This window comes from Saccopteryx bilineata, chromosome 8 (assembly GCF_036850765.1).
Source record: "Saccopteryx bilineata isolate mSacBil1 chromosome 8, mSacBil1_pri_phased_curated, whole genome shotgun sequence".
NCBI classification, from domain to species: Eukaryota; Metazoa; Chordata; class Mammalia; order Chiroptera; family Emballonuridae; genus Saccopteryx; species Saccopteryx bilineata.
The window spans coordinates 31,766,530-31,786,437 of record NC_089497.1 but is presented as its reverse complement, the minus strand read 5'-3'; positions in this window follow the sequence as shown (position 1 = coordinate 31,786,437).

Here is a 19,908-nt window from a genome sequence, read left to right as displayed (position 1 = left end):
TAAGTAGTCAATAACAAATATTGAATAGTATAGATTAATAAAAAATATCTTACACATTACTAGGGCAATTTCAAATTAGTTCAAAACACATTTAGAAAAACTGTTTGACATAATCTTTACCTGCTGCAATTAGTGACACTCTGATAGTATAAGATTGTGTACTAACTATCTCAGCAGCTTGGTGTACTGTGCAGGAGGTGTGGTGCAAAGATGAATTTACTCACAGATGGATTTATTTTTCACAGATGGATTTTAAGGAGAAATTTATTATGATTCATAACAATAGTAAAAATAATAAAAGCAAAATCAAAAGGGGTTTGAACTTACGTAACCTAAAGTAGAATAAAGGAAAAGCTTAATATAATCAACAAAAGAATAAGCTACATAATATCACCGGACAGAGAAACATCATTCTGGGCTCTACAGTAATAACTATTTAAAACAATAGACCAAGAAAAAGTGAGAGAATTATGAGTATGTACAAATCTCACTCAAACATGGAGGAACACATCACTGGACCAGGAAGCCTCAGCCTGGGCTCCAAAGTCAGCCACCCACCGCAGGCATCAAGGAGGGAAAGTTCTCTAGAGCTTCAAGGGTGGTCTGGCACCCTACCAATTTTATGGGAAAACTTTGGCTGAAGGCCATTACACAGGGGCCTTAGTGCATAGGTGTAGGAACAAAGAAAGATCATCACATACTGAAATAGTCAACTTCGCTGGCAGTCAAGTGGTAAGAACATCTTCCCTGGCTTAACTAGGCTGACAGTCAAGTGGTAAGGACATCTTCCCTGGCTTCAGGGGAAACTGCAGCAGGAAGTCCTATTCCACCATAAATAAATGACTCAGTCATTCCTGTGACCATGTTTTGTGACCCGTATTGTTCATGTTCAATTGAATTCAAATTTGCATTTTTTTTTAACATACTGTTTCTCCACATTTAGGTAACATATTATTCAGTGAGGGGAATCAGGAGGGGAGGTTGGATTGCATATCACAGTACCCAGAGGTTGACTGACCAAGTTTTACCTTTTTTCCCACTTTCTCTTAACATCAAAGTAAAAGTTCATGACTAGGATTTAAAAAACAAAACAAAACAAAAACCTAAAATAAAAATAACTCTTACTACTCAGTTTTCTTTTTTTTTTTTTTGTTAACTTTCATGTTGGTAGATTAAGTCCTTTTGTACCAGCTCAACATTCCATTTAAAATAATTTTTTGCCCTGGCCGGTTGGCTCAGCGGTAGAGCGTCGGCCTAGCGTGCAGAGGACCCGGGTTCGATTCCCGGCCAGGGCACATAGGAGAAGCGCCCATTTGCTTCTCCACCCCTCCGCTGCGCTTTCCTCTCTGTCTCTCTCTTCCCCTCCCGCAGCCAAGGCTCCATTGGAGCCAAGATGGCCCGGGCGCTGGGCATGGCTCTGTGGCCTCTGCCTCAGGCGCTAGAGTGGCTCTGGTCGCAATATGGCGACGCCCAGGATGGGCAGAGCATCGCCCCCTGGGGGGCAGAGCACCGCCCCTGGTGGGCGTGCCGGGTGGATCCCGGTCGGGCGCATGCGGGAGTCTGTCAGACTGTCTCTCCCTGTTTCCAGCTTCAGAAAAATGAAAAAAAAAAATAATAATAATAATAATTTTTTTAGATGCAGGGTTAAGTTGTTTATTTGAGCTTTTTCTAGTTTCTTAAAGTGTGCCTGTAGTGCTATGAACTTCCCTCTCAGTACTGCTTTTGCTGTGTCCCATAAATTTTGAGTTGTTGTATGCTTGTTATCATTCGTATCTAGGAATTTTTTAATTTCTTCTTTGATCTCATTCTTAATCCATTCGTTATTTAACAACCTGCTATTTAGTTTTCATGTGTTTGAGAATTTTTGAGCTTTTCTGTTGTGGTTGATTTGTAGTTTCATGAAATTGTGATCAAAACAGTTATCAGAAAACTCCCAACAAAGAAAAGTCCTGGGCCAGATGGCTTCACAAGTGAATTCTACCAAATATTCAAAGAAGAACTAACTCCTATCCTTCTCAAGCTATTTCAAAAAATTCAAGAGGAAAGAAGACTTCCAAGCTCCTTTCATGAGGCAAGCATAATTCTGATTCTAAAACCAGGCAAAGACAACACAAAGAAAGAAAATTATAGGCCAATATCCCTGATGAATATAGATGCTAAAATCCTCAACAAAATATTAGCAAACCGGATCCAACAATATATTCTGGGTAGGCAAGGCTGGTACAATATTCACAAATCCATCAATGTTATTTGTCACATAAATGAAAGGAAGGAGAAAAACCACATGATAATTTCAATAGATGCAGGAAAAGCATGTGATAAAATCCAGCACCCATTCATGATCAAAACTCTCAGTAAAGTGGGAATACAGGGAACATACCTCAACATGATAAAGGCCATCTATGACAAACCCACAGCCAACATCATTACTCAATGGGCAAAAATTAAAAGCAATCCTCCTAAGATCAGGAACAAGGCAGGGGTGCCCCCTTTCATCACTCTTATTCAACATAGTCCTGGAAGTCCTAGCCACAGCAATTAGAAAAGAAGAAGAAATAAAAGCCATTCAAGTTGTAAAAGAAGAAGTAAAGCTATCATTATTTGCATATGATATGATATTGTATATAGAAAATCCTAAAGTCTCAGTCAAAAAACTACTGGATCTGATAAATGAATTCAGCAAGGTGGCAGGATATAAAATTAATACTCAGAAATCAGAGGCATTTTTATACACCAGCAATGAACAATCAGAAAGAGAAATTAAGGAAACAATCCCCTTCACTATTTATAACCAAAAAACTAAAGTACCTAGGAATACATTTAACCAAGGAGACTAAAGACTTATACTCGGAAAATTATAAAACATTGATAAAAGAAATGAAGGAAGATACAAACAAGTGGAAGCATATACCATGCTCTTGGTTAGGAAGAATAAACATCATTAAAATGTCTATATTACCCAAAGTAATTTATAAATTCAATGCAATACCAATTAAAATACCAGTGACATACTTTAAAGATATAGATCACATATTCCAAAAATTTATATGGAACCAAAAGAGAACATGAATAGCCTCAGCAATCTTAAAAAAAGAAGAATAAAGGGGGAAGTATCATACTTCCTGATATCAAGCTATACTAAAAGGCCATTGTACTCAAAACAGCCTGGTACTGGCATAAGAACAGGCAAATTGATCAATGGAACAGAACAGAGAACCCAGAAATAAACCCACAGCTCTATGGACAACTGATATTTGACAAAGGAGGTAAGGAAATACAATGGAGTAAAGATAGCCTCTTCAACAAATGGTGTTGGGAAAATTGGACAGCAACCTGCAAAAAAATGAAACTAGACCACCAACTTATACCATTCACAAAAATAAACTGAAAATGGATAAAAGACTTAAATGTAAGGCGTGAAACCATAAGCATCTTAGAAGAAAGCATAGGCAGTACGCTCTCCGACATCTCTTGCAGCGATATATTTGCTGATTTATCTCCACGGGCAAGGGAAATAAAAGACAGGATAAACAAATGGGACTATATCAAACTAAAAAGCTTTTGCACAGCCAAAGACAATAAGACCAGAATAAAAAGACAAACTACACAATGGGAGAAAATATTTGACAGTATGTCTGATAAGTGGTTAATAACCAAATTTATAAAGAACTTGTAAATCTCAACACCAGAAAGACAAACAATCCAATCAAAAAATGGGCAAAAGAAATGAATAGACACTTCTCCAAAGAGGATATACAGATGGCCAATAGGCATATGAAAAAATGCTCAACATCATTAATCATTAGAGAAATGCAAATTAAAACCACAATGAGATATCAACTCACACCAGTCAGAATGGCGCTTATCAACAAAACAACACAGAATAAGTGCTGGCGAGGATGTGGAGAAAAGGGAACCCTCCTGCATTGCTGGTGGGAATGCAGACCGGTGCAGCCTCTGTGGAAAAAAGTATGGAGATTCCTCAAAAAATTGAAAATCAAACTGCCTTTTGACCCAGCCATCCCACTTTTAGGAATATACCCCAAGGACACCATAGAACGGTTCCAGAAGGAGAAATGCACCCCCATGTTTATAGCAGCATTGTTCACAATAGCGAAGATCTGGAAACAGCCCAAGTGTCTGTCAGAGGATGAGTGGATTAAAAAGCTTTGGTACATATATACTATGGAATACTACTCAGCCATAAGAAATGATGACATCGGATCATTAACAATAACATGGATGGACCTTGATAACATTATATGGAGTGAAATAAGTAAATCAGAGAAAAACTAAGAACTATATGAACCAATGCATAGATGGGACATAAAAATGAGACTCAGAGACATGGACAAGAATGTGATGGTAAAAGGGAGTGGGTTGGAGGGGTGGGGAAGGGGCAAGGAAGGAGAGGGAGGGAGTGGGGGGAGAGTAGGGGCACAAAGAAAACCAGATAGAAGGTGACGGAGGACGATTTGACTTTGAGTGAGGGGTATGCAGCATAATCAAAGGTCAAAATAATCTGGAGATGTTTTCTCGGAACATATGTACCCTGATTTATCAATGCCACTGCATTAAAATTAATAAAAATAATATTTAAAAAAATGCCAAAAAAAACTACTCATAAAAATTAAAAAAAAAATTTTAAAGATATTTTATCTATCATTTAAATTCTTTGAATTGGGATGGACATTATGGAGGTGAAACATAACACGTCACATCCTAAGGTGGGCTGCACACAGTGACTTCCTTCTAAAGATTGAATACGAAAAGGAGAAAAAAAATATACCACTTAATGGTGGGAAAACCTGACAACCACTAAATGAGCCAAGTAAGTGATCAAGAATAATAATATCATTGATAAGACATTTTAATATCATATACTTTTGATATTATAGAGAGAAATAAATTTTACCTGTAATGATTTTCTTCAAAAACCAGTAAATTCAGGCCCTGGCTAGTTTGCTCAGCAGTAGAGCATCGACCCTGCATGTGGAAGTCCTGGGTTCAATTCTGGGTCAGGGCACACAGGAGAAGAACCCATCTACTTCTCCACCCTTCCCCCTCTTTTTTCTCTCTCTTTCTCTCCCTCAGCCAAGGCTCCATTGGAGCAAAGTTGGCCTGGGTGCTGAGGATGGCTCCGTGGCCTCTGCCTCAGGTGCTAGAATGGCTCCAGCTGCAAGAGAGCAATGCCCAGATGGGCAGAGCATCACCCCGGGTGGGCGTCCTGGGTGGATACCGTTCGGGGGCATGCAGAAGTATCTGACTGCCGCCCTGCTTCTAACTTCCGAAAAATACAAAACAAAAACCAAACAAACAAAAAAACACCAGTACATTCAGTACAGGTATGATAAAACCATCATACACACCTATATTCAAGATCATCATAAAAAATACCTGTCCATTACTCCTCAAAACCATAAAGTACAAAATATTGTCAGATTAAGAAAACCTAAGTAGCCACACTGCTTAAGTATAATATGGCAAATCCAGAAAAAGGGCATGAGTGAAAATAAGGAGATCAGAATAAAGTATAGATTTTAGTTAATAATAATATATTAATATTGGCACATTGGTTGTGACAATAATGTGGTACACTATAAAATAAACTAGATTGGGGATATACAGGACTCTCTAGAATATTATTACAAACTTTCTGTATCTGTAAAACTTTTCAAAAGTAAAAAGTTTACATAAAATGCCTATACATAAAACACGTGCAGTGGTGAAATTTGTTAAAACTATAATTTAACTAAAAAATACATGCATTTTTACATAATTGTTTCACTGATAGTACTATTTAAGTGATTCAATTGACTTTTCTACAGATTATGTTGTGAACATAATTTCAAAGTTGAGGTGACAGGAGCTTTTCCTTTTTATCCAAGATTATTAAGTCACACTCAAATTCTTACATCATTATTTATTATATTTGATAGATTAAGCTACAGTAACCTTGCTCTTTCTATCTGAGAGCAAAATATATGAATTTAGTCAGCCTCCCCAAACCTTTGAAAGAACTTTTAACTTACATTTAATTCTTTACGTTAACTCCAAAGAATCAAATTAGTCTATTAAATTTATTTACTTTTCATTTTTTATTTATTATTTTTTTAGAAAGAAAGAATGGGGAGAGGAAAAAGAGACAGAGAGAGGGAGACATCAATTTGTTATTCTATTTATTTATGCATTCAATGGTTGATTCTTTTATGTGCCCTGACCGGGGATCGAATCCTCAACCTTAGCATATCAGGATGATGCTCTAACCAATTAAAGCTACCCAGTGAGGGCAGTACATTTAACTTAAATCAGAAATAAATTTACAATGTATTTAAAGATTGTACTACTCAGTAAAAAATAATAATTATATATCAATTGATTATATCATCGAATTAGGTCTGACATATACAGTTTTTTACATATTTACAGTGTCCGGGATTGTAGTAGACACTGCAAAAATGTAAAATTAAAATGATATTTTCTTTTACTCTTTGGGGGACTTCAAATTCAACTTGGAACACCTTTTGCTAGTTAATTCAGTTGCTGCCTTTTATGATCACAAGAATTGACACAATGCTTTATAGATAATAAATGCTCAACAAAGGTAATGTACTGACATATTTTTAATTTGCATGTATAAATATTAATATCAATCTATTTTTTTTGTATTTTTCTGAAGCTGGAAACGGGGAGAGACAGTCAGACAGACTCCCGCATTCGCCCGACCGGGATCCACCTGGCACGTCCACCAGGGGCGACGCTCTGCCCACCAGGGGGCGATGCTCTGCCCCTCCTGGCCTCGCTCTGCCACAACCAGAGCCATTCTAGCGCCTGGGGCAGAGGCCAAGGAGCCATCCCCAGCGCCCGGGCCATCTTTGCTCCAATGGAGCCTTGGCTGCGGGAGGGGAAGAGAGAGACAGAGAGGAAAGGGGAGGTGGAGAAGCAAATGGGCGCTTCTCCTATGTGCCCTGGCCAGGAATCAAACCCGGGTCCCCCACACTCCAGGCCAACGCTCTACCGCTGAGCCAACCGGCCAGGGCCAATATCAATCTATTTTTGAAAGTTTGTATAACACCTCTTTTATACATAACATTTAGCAAGATATACTTTAGATTTCAATAAAAAACTATGGTAATATTTGTATCATAAAAGAAGTTTATAATTACCTGGAGAAATAAATCCAAAGATAGCATAGACCAAAAAGAGAAATCACTTCTAGAACAGAACACAAAATCGTACAGTATTAAATATATGTAATTCAAATCATACCTGCACTAACAGTATTGTAAGGGAAACAAAGCCTGAAAAATGAGGATGTACGACTAAACAAGGACACAGTAGTAATAAAGTTAATGTTTCACTGAAAGTCATCCATCAGTTTTCAGAGGCAGCACACCCAGGGTTTAAATGAAGGCTCACATACCAGGGGAATGAGTAAAAAACTGGTCCTAAGAAGAAAGATATTAACTCAGAATTCTCCACATAAAGCAAATATCCCAAAAGGATAATATACCCAGCATTTGAATTAGGAAAACAAATAACAAATAAACAAATCAATCTTGTAAAAGCATGAAGGTTAGCTTTGTCCCCAAATTAGAACTGAGTAGATGGGAAAATAAAAGAAAAAAGAAAAAATATCTCCTTAACTATATAATCTTATCATCACAAACATTGGTGTCATGGAATCATACTAGCTATTACTTTAAAAACATGAAGACAACAATTTAATCTAATGCAGCCCCACATTAATTAGCCCACACAAAGTTGGAGAAAACAAATATACATATCCTTTGGGAAAAAAAAACCATTTTAAATGAAAACCCCAAATTCTTCTTCATGAAATTGCAAAACCAGGCCTATTCAACATAATGCAAACAATCAAGAATCACATAATTATGTAAGCCCAGAAGAAAAGTCAAACTAAAGAATCAGATCCCCAAACTTCAGCTAATGGAATCATTAGATAAATATATAAAATAAATGTATTTACAGGCAAAGAAACAAAGAGCATTGAAGTTATTATGAATAATAAGTGTGCAAAATATTCCTGAAAATTTTAAATAAGAGCACAAATTAAACTTTTAAAATTAAAAATGCTACCTATATTAAAATTTCATATTATTAGTATTAAAAATTAAAAAATTAAATATTACTTAGTCTTGGCCAGGTAGCTCAGTTGCTTAGAGTCCCCCTAAGCCAAGGTTGTCAGTTTGATCTCTGGTCAGAGCATATACAAGAATCAACCAATGAATGCAAAAGTAAGTGGAACAAAAAGTTAATGTTTCAGCCCTGGCTGGTTGGCTCAGCGGAAGAGCATTGGCCTGGCATGTGGAAGTCCCGGGTTTGATCCCTGGTCAGGGCACACAAGAGAAGTGCCCATCTGTTTCCCCACCTCACCCCCTCTCCTTTCTCTCTGTCTCTCTCTTCCCCTCCTGCAGCCAAGGCTGCATTGGAGCAAAGTTGGCCCGGGTGCTGAGGATGGCTCCACGGCCTCCGCCTCAGGCGCTAGAATGGCTCCTGCGCATCATCTGAGCAAAGCCCCAGACGGGCAGAGCATCACTCCCTGGTGGGTATGCTGGGTGGATCCCTGTTGGACACATGTGGTAGTCTGCCTGACTGCCTCCCTGCTTCTAACTTCGGAAAAAAATACAAAAATAAATAAATAAATAAATAATAAAAATTTGATGTTTCGCTCACTCACTCTCTCTAAAACCAATGAATTTTAAAAAACTTATTTTAAAATATCACTATTAAATGTTTAAATTTTAATAATACTTAAGATGAAAACAATTAGGCAAAGCTGAAGAAACAATTAGTGAAATGGAATATATTTCCATAGAAAATTCCTTAGAAAGATCAAGACATAAAAAATAAATGATTAAATCTAAACTGTGTCGAATCATATTTATAGGAGCTGGGACAAAAAAAAATTTTCAGAAAAGGCCATTTCATTGAGATCACAGTAAATAATATTCTGGATTTTCTTCAGAACACTTCCTCAGATTCAAGAAACTCAAAGACTTCCAAAAGGAATAATAAAAAGAAAATTCACAGTTAGACATATCTTGGTAAAAGAGCAGAGCAAAAAAGAAAAGGAAAGAAGACGTCCTAAAAGCAATCAAAGAGAAAGAGCGGTTGACCTGCAAAGGAAAATCAGACAGATAGCTCAGTTTCATTCACAGAAAAGGAAGCCTGAAGAGAATGAAAGAATCTCTTTCTATTGATCCAAGTATGTATAATTGTTTGTGGTATTATTCTTTTTAATATTCTCTGCTTTTATTTAAAATAAATTTTCATTTTTAATGTGGTAAAAATGGTTCATAATTTTCTTTACAGTTTGTGTTTTTATGTCTTTTTTTTTGTAATAGAGACAGAGAGAGGGACTGATAGGGACACACAGACAGAAAGGGAGAAATGTGAAGCATCAGTTCTTTGGTGTGGCTCCTTAGTTATTCATTGATTGCTTTCTCATATCTGCTTTGACCAGGAGGCTACAGCAGAGCGAGTGACCTCTTGCTCAAGACAGTGACCTTGGGCTCAAGCCAGTGACCTTTGGGCTCAAGCCAGTGACCATGCGGTCATGTCTATTATCCCACACTGAAGCTGGAGATCCCATGCTCAAGCTGGTGAGCCCACACTCAAACCAGATGAGCCTATGTTCAAGCCAGCAACACTGGGGTTTTGAACCTGGGTCCTCTGTGTTCCAGTTCAACGCTGTCCACTGTGCCACTGCCTGGTCAGGCTTTATGTCTTTTTTTAAAACAATCCTTCCTTATCCCAAGTTCATGAAGAACTTTATCTTGTATTTTCTTTTAAATAAAGAATTTTTTTTAATTAGAGTAGATTTTGCAATACACAACTAAGGAAAGATTACATTTGGAATATAAAATTAATCCCTACAGATTAATAACAAGACTAAATAATAGAGAACTAAGGAAAAGACATAAACAGGCATTTCCCACAAGGGCTTCAAAATTTGTATATAATAATTACATTTAAGGTAGGTTATATGGACATTGATTTTTTTCCTACTTTTTATTGGCACATAAGAATATTCTGCCCACATCAAGCATGCAGAGAAAATATATTTATGTTAATAAATTATGTGAAATCACTACACGGTAATGTATAATTAAACATCTAGATAATTTCCACAGGGTTTTCAAGGAAAATGAAAGCACAGTGAACTTGGATGGGTTGTCACATACTTTTTTTTAGGAGCAGAGATTTGCATTGAAAAATTCTTGACAGGGAAAAAAATCGAAAGCGAGAAAGGCAGGGATGAAAGAAGAAAAGGATTAAGGAAAGAATGAAGAAGGATAATATATACAAAGAAGTAGTATTTATGGTTGGCAAATGTGGGACAAATCTAAGTAAAACAACACCGCTCTATCATTTTTTTTCCTTTTCTTTACTAAACAAACCTATCTAAAGCTGTTCAGTTTGCCTCTGGAAATATGTCAAATGACTCATTTCAGGGTTACCTGGAGAGTGTTGCCTTTGTAGGGCTCCATCCTTTTATCCATTAAGCTATCTTTCCTGCATGGATGGCATAGCTGCCTCATTTGGTGCCCTTGGAGAGCCTTTGCAGGTAGGCAATATTTCATATGCAGTTAGGTTTGTGAACTCTAAACATCACTGAACAAAAACAAATCCATTCATAAAAAAATAGCACTAGAGGGATCTGAAACTGCTAAGGATAGAATCAGGCTCAGAGATGAAGTGGCCCAAATACAGAGGCCAGAGTGGAAGCAGCTTCATAGATGACATTAGGAGAGCATGCAGAGGAATGAGCTGGGGCAAAGGTAGGTTGTGTGTATCTATGCACATTTGAGAATTGTGATTAAATTGAGGCCATGTTTTATTTTACTCTAATTTTCTAAAAATAGATGTATCTTTATATGTGGCTGAATATTAAAAACCAGATATATAAAATCAACTATTTCCAGTCAATTTCTCATTCTTAATATAAGTTTAATTCTTACCAAACAATTAGATTTCATAAAATAAATATGATTAGATTCTTCCTTTAGTCAAAATAACTAATGACTATATTGGTAATGTATTATTCACATGTCCCAGAAAATGATCACACAACTGACTTGGAGGGTGATACTGCAGACCATCAGTTGCAAAGGGAACAATAAGTGTGCCAAATAAGGTTTTTTTTCTCAGCTAGGTAGGCAATTAAGGAATATTGCTCTGGCACAAAACTGTCACAGATATAATACCTAAACCATGTTTCTGGCTCCCTTAAACTTCTGAAGAGGAGAAGAGGTATCTCTTTTTTTTAACTTTATATTTTTTAAGATTTTATTTATTCATTTTAGAGAGAGGAGAGAGACAGAAAGAGAGAGAGAGAGAAGAGAGAGGAGAAGGGGTGGAGAAGCAGATGGTCGCTTCTCCTGTGTGCCCTGAACGGGAATCCAACCCGCGACATCCAGGTATCTTTTTAATTAAATTTATTAATATAACATTGGTTAATAAGATTATATATATTTTAACTCTACAGTTCTATGACACGTAATCTGTATATTGCATTATGTGCCCACCACCCAAAGTCAGATCTTCTATTACCATATATCTTGGACTCCTTTACCCCTTATTACACCTCCCAGACCCTTCCCTCTGGTAATCACCATACTGTGATCTGTGTCTATGAGTTTCTGTTTGCTTTTCTTGTTTGTTCATTTGTTGCTTTCAGTTTTATACGCCACATGTAAGCGAACTCATATGGTTGTTGACCTTTTCCGTCTGAATTATTTCGCTTATCATGATTTTTATAAAATCCATCCATGTTGTCACAAGTGGCAGTATTTCATCATTTTTTAGTTTAATTTTTTATTGATTTTAGAGAGACAGAGGAAGAGAGAAACACTGATTTGTTTTCCACTAATTTATACATTCATTTGTTGATTCTTCTATGTGCCTTAACCAAGATGGAAACCGCAACCTTGGTGTATTGGACCACGTGGTGTAGCTCTAACCAACTGAGCTACTTAGCCAGGGCCTCATTTTTTCTTATGACTGAGTAGCATTCCATTGTATATATGTACCGCATCATCTTTATCTAATCATCTATCGAGGGACACTTTACCTGTTTTTATGTCTCAGCCACTGTGTTTTTGAAGCCTTCTCTTAATAACCTGTTTTCTGATAAAGAATGAGGACTTCCATTGATTCAAACTGTTGATCCCTACTGAAGCAGCCAGATTGGCTGTCTATTTATGCTTAAAAATAACATATATCAAGTCAACCCAAAAGATTTATTATGTAGAGCTTAGATATTGTTAAGAAGACTAAAAGTAGAAAAAGGCTGTGGAAGGTCCAGAAAAGTCCCAATTAGGTCTGACCAAAATAAAAATAAAGAAAAAGCTGCAATAAAAAGCATTATTTGCTGCACCTTACACTTATTACCTTAAAACTAGATAATAAGAAAGCAGTTCCATAAAGACCCAAGAATGTTTTGGTTTATCTGATAAGCCCTTCAGAATGGTCAATACATTTTATAGATGTTTGTTTCTAATTTCATTATAGATTAAGGAATAATTATGCTATGTGAATAAAACAAAAATATTTAGTCAGTTCAGAACTTTATTTTATGTAGGAATTATATTTCAAAATGGGCACACTGCCTACAGCGAAGTGAAAATTGTAACTATGGTAAAATATGATTCATAGGTACTTTTGAGAGTGTCATTTTTTTTAAAAAAAAATTATCTACAAAGATACCCTCTCATTTCTCTGTTTTTCTTCTCACTGTCATTTCTCTTTTTCCAAAATCACTTTTGTTATCACGGACATAAACCCTAATCTAGATGACTGTTGGGATTCTAAAAACAAATACAGTGACCACAATACATAAAAAGCACACTTCCATAGTATATATGTGCCACATCTTCTTTATCCAGTCATCTATTGACGGGCTTTTTGGTTGTTTCCATGTCCTCGCCACTGTGAACAATGCTGCAATGAACATGGGGCTGCATGTGTCTTTACATACCAATGTTTCTGAGTTTTTGGGGTATATACCCAGTAGAGGAATTGCTGGGTCATAAGGTAGTTCTATTTTCAGTTTTTTGAGGAACCACCATACTTTCTTCCATAATGGTTGTACTACTTTACAGTCCCACCAACAGTGTATGAGGGTTCCTTTATCCACAGCCTCTCCAACATTTGCTATTACCTGTCTTGTTAATAATAGCTAATCTAACAGGTGTGAGGTGGTATCTCATTGCAGTTTTGATTTGCATTTCTCTAATAACTAAAGAAGATGAGTATCTTTTCATATATCTGTTGGCCATTTGTATTTCTTCCTGGGAGAAGTGTCTGTTCATGTCCTCTTCCCATTTTTTTATTGGATTGTTTGTTTATTTGTTGTTGAGGTTTATGAGTTCTTTGTATATTTTGAATATTAGGCCCTTATCTGAGCTGTTGTTTGAAAATATCATTTCCCATTTAGTTGGCTGTCTGTTTATTTTGTTATCAGTTTCTCTTACTGAGCAAAAACTTCTTAGTCTGATGTAGTCCCATTCATTAATTTTTGCCTTCACTTCTCTTGCCTTTGGAGTCAAATTCATAAAATGCTCTTTAAAACCCAGGTCCATGAGTTTAGTACCTATGTCTTCTTCTATGTACTTAATTGTTTCAGGTCTTATATTTAGGTCTTTGATCCATTTTGAGTTAATTTTAGTACATGGGGACAGACTGTAGTCCAGTTTCATTCTTTTGCATGTGGCTTTCCAGTTTTCCCAGCACCATTTATTGAAGAGGCTTTCTTTTCTCCATTGTGTGTTGTTGGCCCCCTTATCAAAAATTATTTGACTATTTATTGATGTTGCCCCATTAAAAATAAAATTATTTTAAAAAAGGAATTAAAAACTTATTAAAAAATGACAGAAACCTTACTAATCTGGTGAAAGAAATAGACATATAAGTCCAAGAAGGGCAGAGTGTTCCATAAAAGGTGATCCTAAAGAGGCCCATACCAAGATACTTCATAATTAAAATGCAAAAAATTAAAGACAAATGGAGAACCTTAAAAGCAGCAAGAGAAAAGCAGTTAGTTACCCACAAGGAAACTCCCATAAGACTGTTAGCTGACTTCTCAACAGAAACTTTGCAGGCTAAAAGGGAATGGCAAAAAATAGTCAAAGTGATGAAAAGCAAGGACCTAAAACCAAGATTACTCTACCCAGCAAAGCTATCATTTAAAATCAAAAGACATAGAAAGACCTTCCCAGATAAAAAAAAGCTAAAGGAGTTCATCACCACCAAACCAGTATTACATGAAATGTTAAAGGGTCTCCTTTAAGAAGAAGAAGAAAATAAATAAAAAATATAAACAATAAAATGGCAATAAATACATAACTATCAACAATTGAATTGAAAAATGAAAATAAATGAACAAGAAGAATAGAAACAGATTCATAACTACAGAGAACATTTTGACAGTTGCCAGATGGAAGGGCAGTTGGTGAAATGTGTGAAAAAGATGAAGAGATTAACAAGCACATATTGGTTGTTACAGAATAGTCATGGGGATGTAAAGTACAGTATAATAAATATAGTCAATAATATTCTCATAACTATATGGTGTCAGATGGGTATGAGATTTATCAGGATGATCACTTAGTAAGTTCTATAATGTCTAATCACTGGGGTGCATAACTGAAACTAATAATGTATGTCAATTATAATTGCAAAATAAAATAATGATTAAAATTAATAAATAAATAAAATTCGAATAAAATAAAGCACACTTCCAAGTTTGATCAACAACCAATTGGAACAATCATCCACTCCCTTCAATAGTCAGTATCATGACCCTAAACACTCATTTTTGTCCAATTCAGTGTTTTCCTTTATGGTCTGAAGGTTGCAGAAGAATGTATACAAATAGGTACTGCATAAATTTCAGTTTTTATTATATTTTAAGTTACTGTTATGCTAATTAAAACCCCTACCATTTAGAATTAATTTCTATATATTTTGAGAGTACAGTTGTTAAAGCTGGGGACAATGAAGAAAGGAAGGGCCTACAATAAAAGAAGCAACAGGAGAGATCCAAGGGGGTGGGGGGCTACTGTCAACTCACTGGAGAGTCAGAGAAAAGGGACCTTTGAAGAAACCCCTTGCTGCCACTGCCCACTGCTTGCCTGGTTATAAGTCTCTTGGGGTCCATAGATTTTAGGAGATTTACACCTGTGAGGAAATAAGAGGAGGAAGGAAATGCATGAGCGTGTCTCTGGGAGAGAGCATGCATATAACATTTAGAATTTGAGGTTAAAATTTGAAAGTATATGCTGTTTCTATATTGTATGTACGTATGTATGTATGTATATATGTATGTATATGTATAAATCATATGTATATTAAATTGTGTCTCTTTCTGAAAATAGTATTAGATGATCAACCATATTATTTTAAAACAATGTAGTCTGACTATATCCCATTACTCAGGTATAGTGAACATGTCACATCAAACAATGTAAAAAAATACAGTTATTTTTGGTAACTGAATTCAGAACTTTTGCCTTCTGTAAGCCTATTTTTTTGCCATCAAAAAGCAAAAAACAGGCCCTGGCCGGTTGGCTCAGCGGTAGAGCGTCGGCCTAGCGTGCGGAGGACCTGGGTTCGATTCCCGGCCAGGGCACATAGGAGAAGCGCCCATTTGCTTCTCCACCCTTCCGCCGCGCTTTCCTCTCTGTCTCTCTCTTCCCCTCCCGCAGCCAAGGCTCCATTGGAGCAGAGATGGCCCGGGCGCTGGGCATGGCTCTGTGGCCTCTGCCTCGGGCGCTAGAGTGGCTCTGGTCGCAATATGGCGACGCCCAGGATGGGCAGAGCACCCCCCCCTGGGGGGCAGAGCACCGCCCCTGGTGGGCGTGCCGGGTGGATCCCGGTCGGGCGCATGCGGGAGTCTGTCTGACTGTCTCTCCCTGTTTCCAGCTTCAGAAAAATGAAAAAAAAAAAAAAAAAAAAAAGCAAAAAACAAACAAAACACATTATTTATGACCATTTTAAAGGAAGTAAAGAAATACCTGTGAAGGATTTTTTAATAACATGAAGTTAGCTCAATAGTCTCTGTTCACCTTAAGCCAATTTTTTAAAGTTTTCTTACAATGTGAGCATTTTCGCAGTGTAAGTGATGATAATAGTAATGCAAATCATAATTCTTTTCTAGATGAAAACCTGATATGAAGTTATTAGCCCAGTATGACTTACCTGATTAGTAATATATAAAACAAAAGACTGATACTATATGGATTTATCATGTTAAAAAAATCAACTTTACCCAAAGGTTATAAAAAAACTGGAGATTTATTTTATTTTTTTTTTTTTAAGATTTTATTTATTGATTTTTGGTGGGGAGAGAGAGAGAATGAGAAGCATTCCTATGTGCCTTGACCCGGCAAGCCCAGGATTTCAAACCAGTGACCTCAGCATTCCAGGTCAATGCCTTATTCACTGCGCCGCCACAGGCCAGGGAAAAAACCTGGAAATTTAATAATAAAATTCATTTTTGAATTATTCATTTACTTTCATGATTTCCATGCATTCAAGTTTATGGTATAGTTGTCTAATCTGCCATTTTTTTGTGCTTTAAAAGTTAATTTTCTGAAGTAAGTTTTTTTTTTCCTTTCCTTTTTTCTTCTCTTGCTCCTGATACACATATATAGACACACTCTTACACACACACACACACACACTCACACACTCATACAAAAATCCATTGCTACAATAAATAATTTTATGGCTTTGTAAAAATAGATCATCAAAAGGAAGAAAGGTGAGTCAAACTGTGGTCTTATGAGTTTGTTCAGGTCCTCCAGGTACTATTATTATGTGGTGACTGAAGATACATTCATTACACTCTGCAATGTTTAAAATTTTAATTTTCCGCTATGAAGCATCTAAGGTTTGTCTGGAATAGTCGGAAATGTGTTTCTAATTGCTCTTTCCATGCAAAAGAGATACAATAGATTATCAACAACAGGATTATTAATCATCCATCTAAGTGCAGTTTCTCTTCTGCATGCAATATTTATAAGTTTTTATATAGTCCTGGCTAATGCCAGCAATCAATGCGTACCTGATCAGCCGACCTATGTAATTATCAAATACCTGAAACTCACCAAGAGATTAAGTTTATTCTTGGCTTCTGTTCTAGAATGTATTTGTGATTAAAAGGAGGAGAATATAAAAGAGGGAAAAAAAAGGTGTCTTTTTGAAGTTTCTCTTAGAAAGGGAAAAATGGTCTCGCTGCATTTTTCTTGTAGATAGCAGAAGCCTTTTTACTGCTGTCTATTTTCCTACAAAAACTATAATAAAAATGGGAGAAAGTGGTTTTTGCTACCACTGTATTTCTTAGAGGCATCTCAATGTACAATTTCTGTGATACTGGAGTTATGAACATCCAATTGCTTGGATAATTTGGTAACTTTCAGAACATAAGGGGCATCTTCATTAGTTTACAAATATTGCCTGGTACATGTCTTTTGTTGTTTATTTTGTTATTTTTACTTGGAATACAATTTGCTTTCTCAGAGTGATGTTCATTAACCACAGGTCAAGCTATTCTTACCTTTAATATTTTATATTGTTAGATAAATTTAAGCTTATATAGAGCCTTATAATTCAAGAGAGGGTATTATGAATTTTTCTTTTATTTATTAAATATCAAATAGTGCATGATATTATAAGATTATAATTTACATTTGAAATTTTATAAATCATTCTTATAGTGTAACATATATGTCTATAAACTAGTATGGCTTTAGTACTTGTTATACTCTTAATTTACAATTACTTTGGTTATCAAAGTTAACTTATGGCCTTATACATTTATCCTCAAGATTCAAACAAAAATATTCTTAACTCTGTCTTCAATAACTTAGTAATTTATAAGTATAAGCTAGGATAGAAGACCACACCAGATTCTATAAATTATAAAAAGAAGATTCTGGCCTTGGATGGTTGGCTGAGCAGCAGAGCATTGGCCCAACATGTGAAAGTCCCAGGTTCAATTCCCAGTCAGGGCCCACAGGAAAAGTGACCATCTACTTCTCTACTCCTCCCTTTTCTCTCTCTCTCTCTCTCTCTCTCTCTCTCCCCACTCCCCAGTAGCAATGGATCTAATGGCTTGAGCAATTTGGCCCTGGGTGCTGAGGATGGCTACATGGCCTCATCTCAGGCACTGAAATAGATCCATTTGGAGCAATGGAGCAGTGGCCTCAGATGGGCAGAGCATAGCCCCTTAGTGGGCTTGCTGGGTGGGTTCCAGATCAGGCGCATGTAGGAGTCTGACTCTGTGCCTCCCTGCCTCTCCACCTCTTACTTAATAAATTAAATTAAAAAATAAAAGAATATTCTAAGTTAAGTTTAAATCATTTATCTTAAAATTTATATTTTTTAAGAGGAAAAAGACACCTACAGCAAATTTTATACCATAATACAAGCTCTATTAAGTGATTATTGAGAAAATGTGGTGGGAGTTTAGAAAATTATTGTTGTTGGACAGAGAAAATGGGACATCCATTATATGAAAAAGAGTAGTTGCTATTGGAATGGGAAAAAAGAAGAGTTCAGGTGGGAGGGGCGCTGTAAGCAAAGACTAAGGTGTTGAAATGATTTGTGTGTCTGGACAGGCAGATCTGGAGGTTGTTGGGGGCAGCATTTCTGTTGAAATAGCTCAGTAACTGGAGAGATGTTTACAAAGGCAGGAAGCAGAATGTACAAGCATGGTACTTCAGTCTAAGGGTTTGTATTTTGTTTTGTAATAGAAATTGATTTTCAAATGATCCATAGGTGGTGGCAGGTCAGAAGCAGAATTTTATAAACATTTATCTAAACCCAGTTTCAGGTAAAAATAAAGTAAAAAGACTTGTGCGTGCAGGAGACAGGCTAGACTATCACCTCAAGAGTGTTCTTAAACTAGTTCTGTGCCGGGCCACAGGAGGACAATCCTTTGGAAGGACTACAGCTAACCAGCTAACCGTGGATGGGAGAACTCTGTTTTATTTTTCATCTTTATGGCTTATTTTTTTAAAAAAAAGTTAGATTGTTAGGAGGAAAATTGGACTAGGATCTAGAAGTTTGTCCGTTACTTAGCTGGACCTTTTATAGGTATCTGGGCTGTGAAATCTGCAGAACCTATTACTGACACATGTAATTTGCTTTTGTGTTTTCAGGACTTAGTGTCATTCAAGAACTGGGGATATGTGAGGCAAGACAAATAGAATGAGGTCACAACTGTGGCTATTTCTTTTATACACCTTAGTCATCCCACACTGTTCTCTTTCCTTCTTATTGTCTAACCTCAGTTCTGCCCCCAAAACCTCCCTTTCTTCTCCATTCCTCTTGTTGTTGTTTTTTTCTTTTGTTTTGTTTTTGTTTTTAACATTAATCTTTTCCATTTGACTATCTTCTCCCTTTTTTAATCCTATGCTCTCTGGTGTTAAAAGGCACAATATATAAGAGCAGGAACTAAAAGAAAATAGTGAGTCCCTTACTTAGACACTCAGGTGTACTCATTCTGGGAAAAGCTGATTCCTGAGTGTTAACAGGCCTCAACAGAACAAGAAGAGAAAGGTAGTGATAGTTATAAAAGCTAAGGAATGGCTTTGCCTTAACAAAAAGTTTCTTCCTGCTGGATCCTTTTGTGTGTGTGTGTGTGAGGGGGGAGACAGAGAGAGTCAGAGGGACAAATAGGAATGGAGAGAGATGAGAAACATCAATTCTTTGTTGCAATTCCTTAGTTTTTCATTGAATGATTTCCCATATGATTCTTGACCAGGGGGCTTCAGCAGACTGAGTAACCCCTTGCTCGAGCCAGTGACCTTAGGTCCAAGCTGGTGAGCTTTGCTCACACCAGATGAGCCCACGCTCAAGCCAGCGACCTCAGGGTCT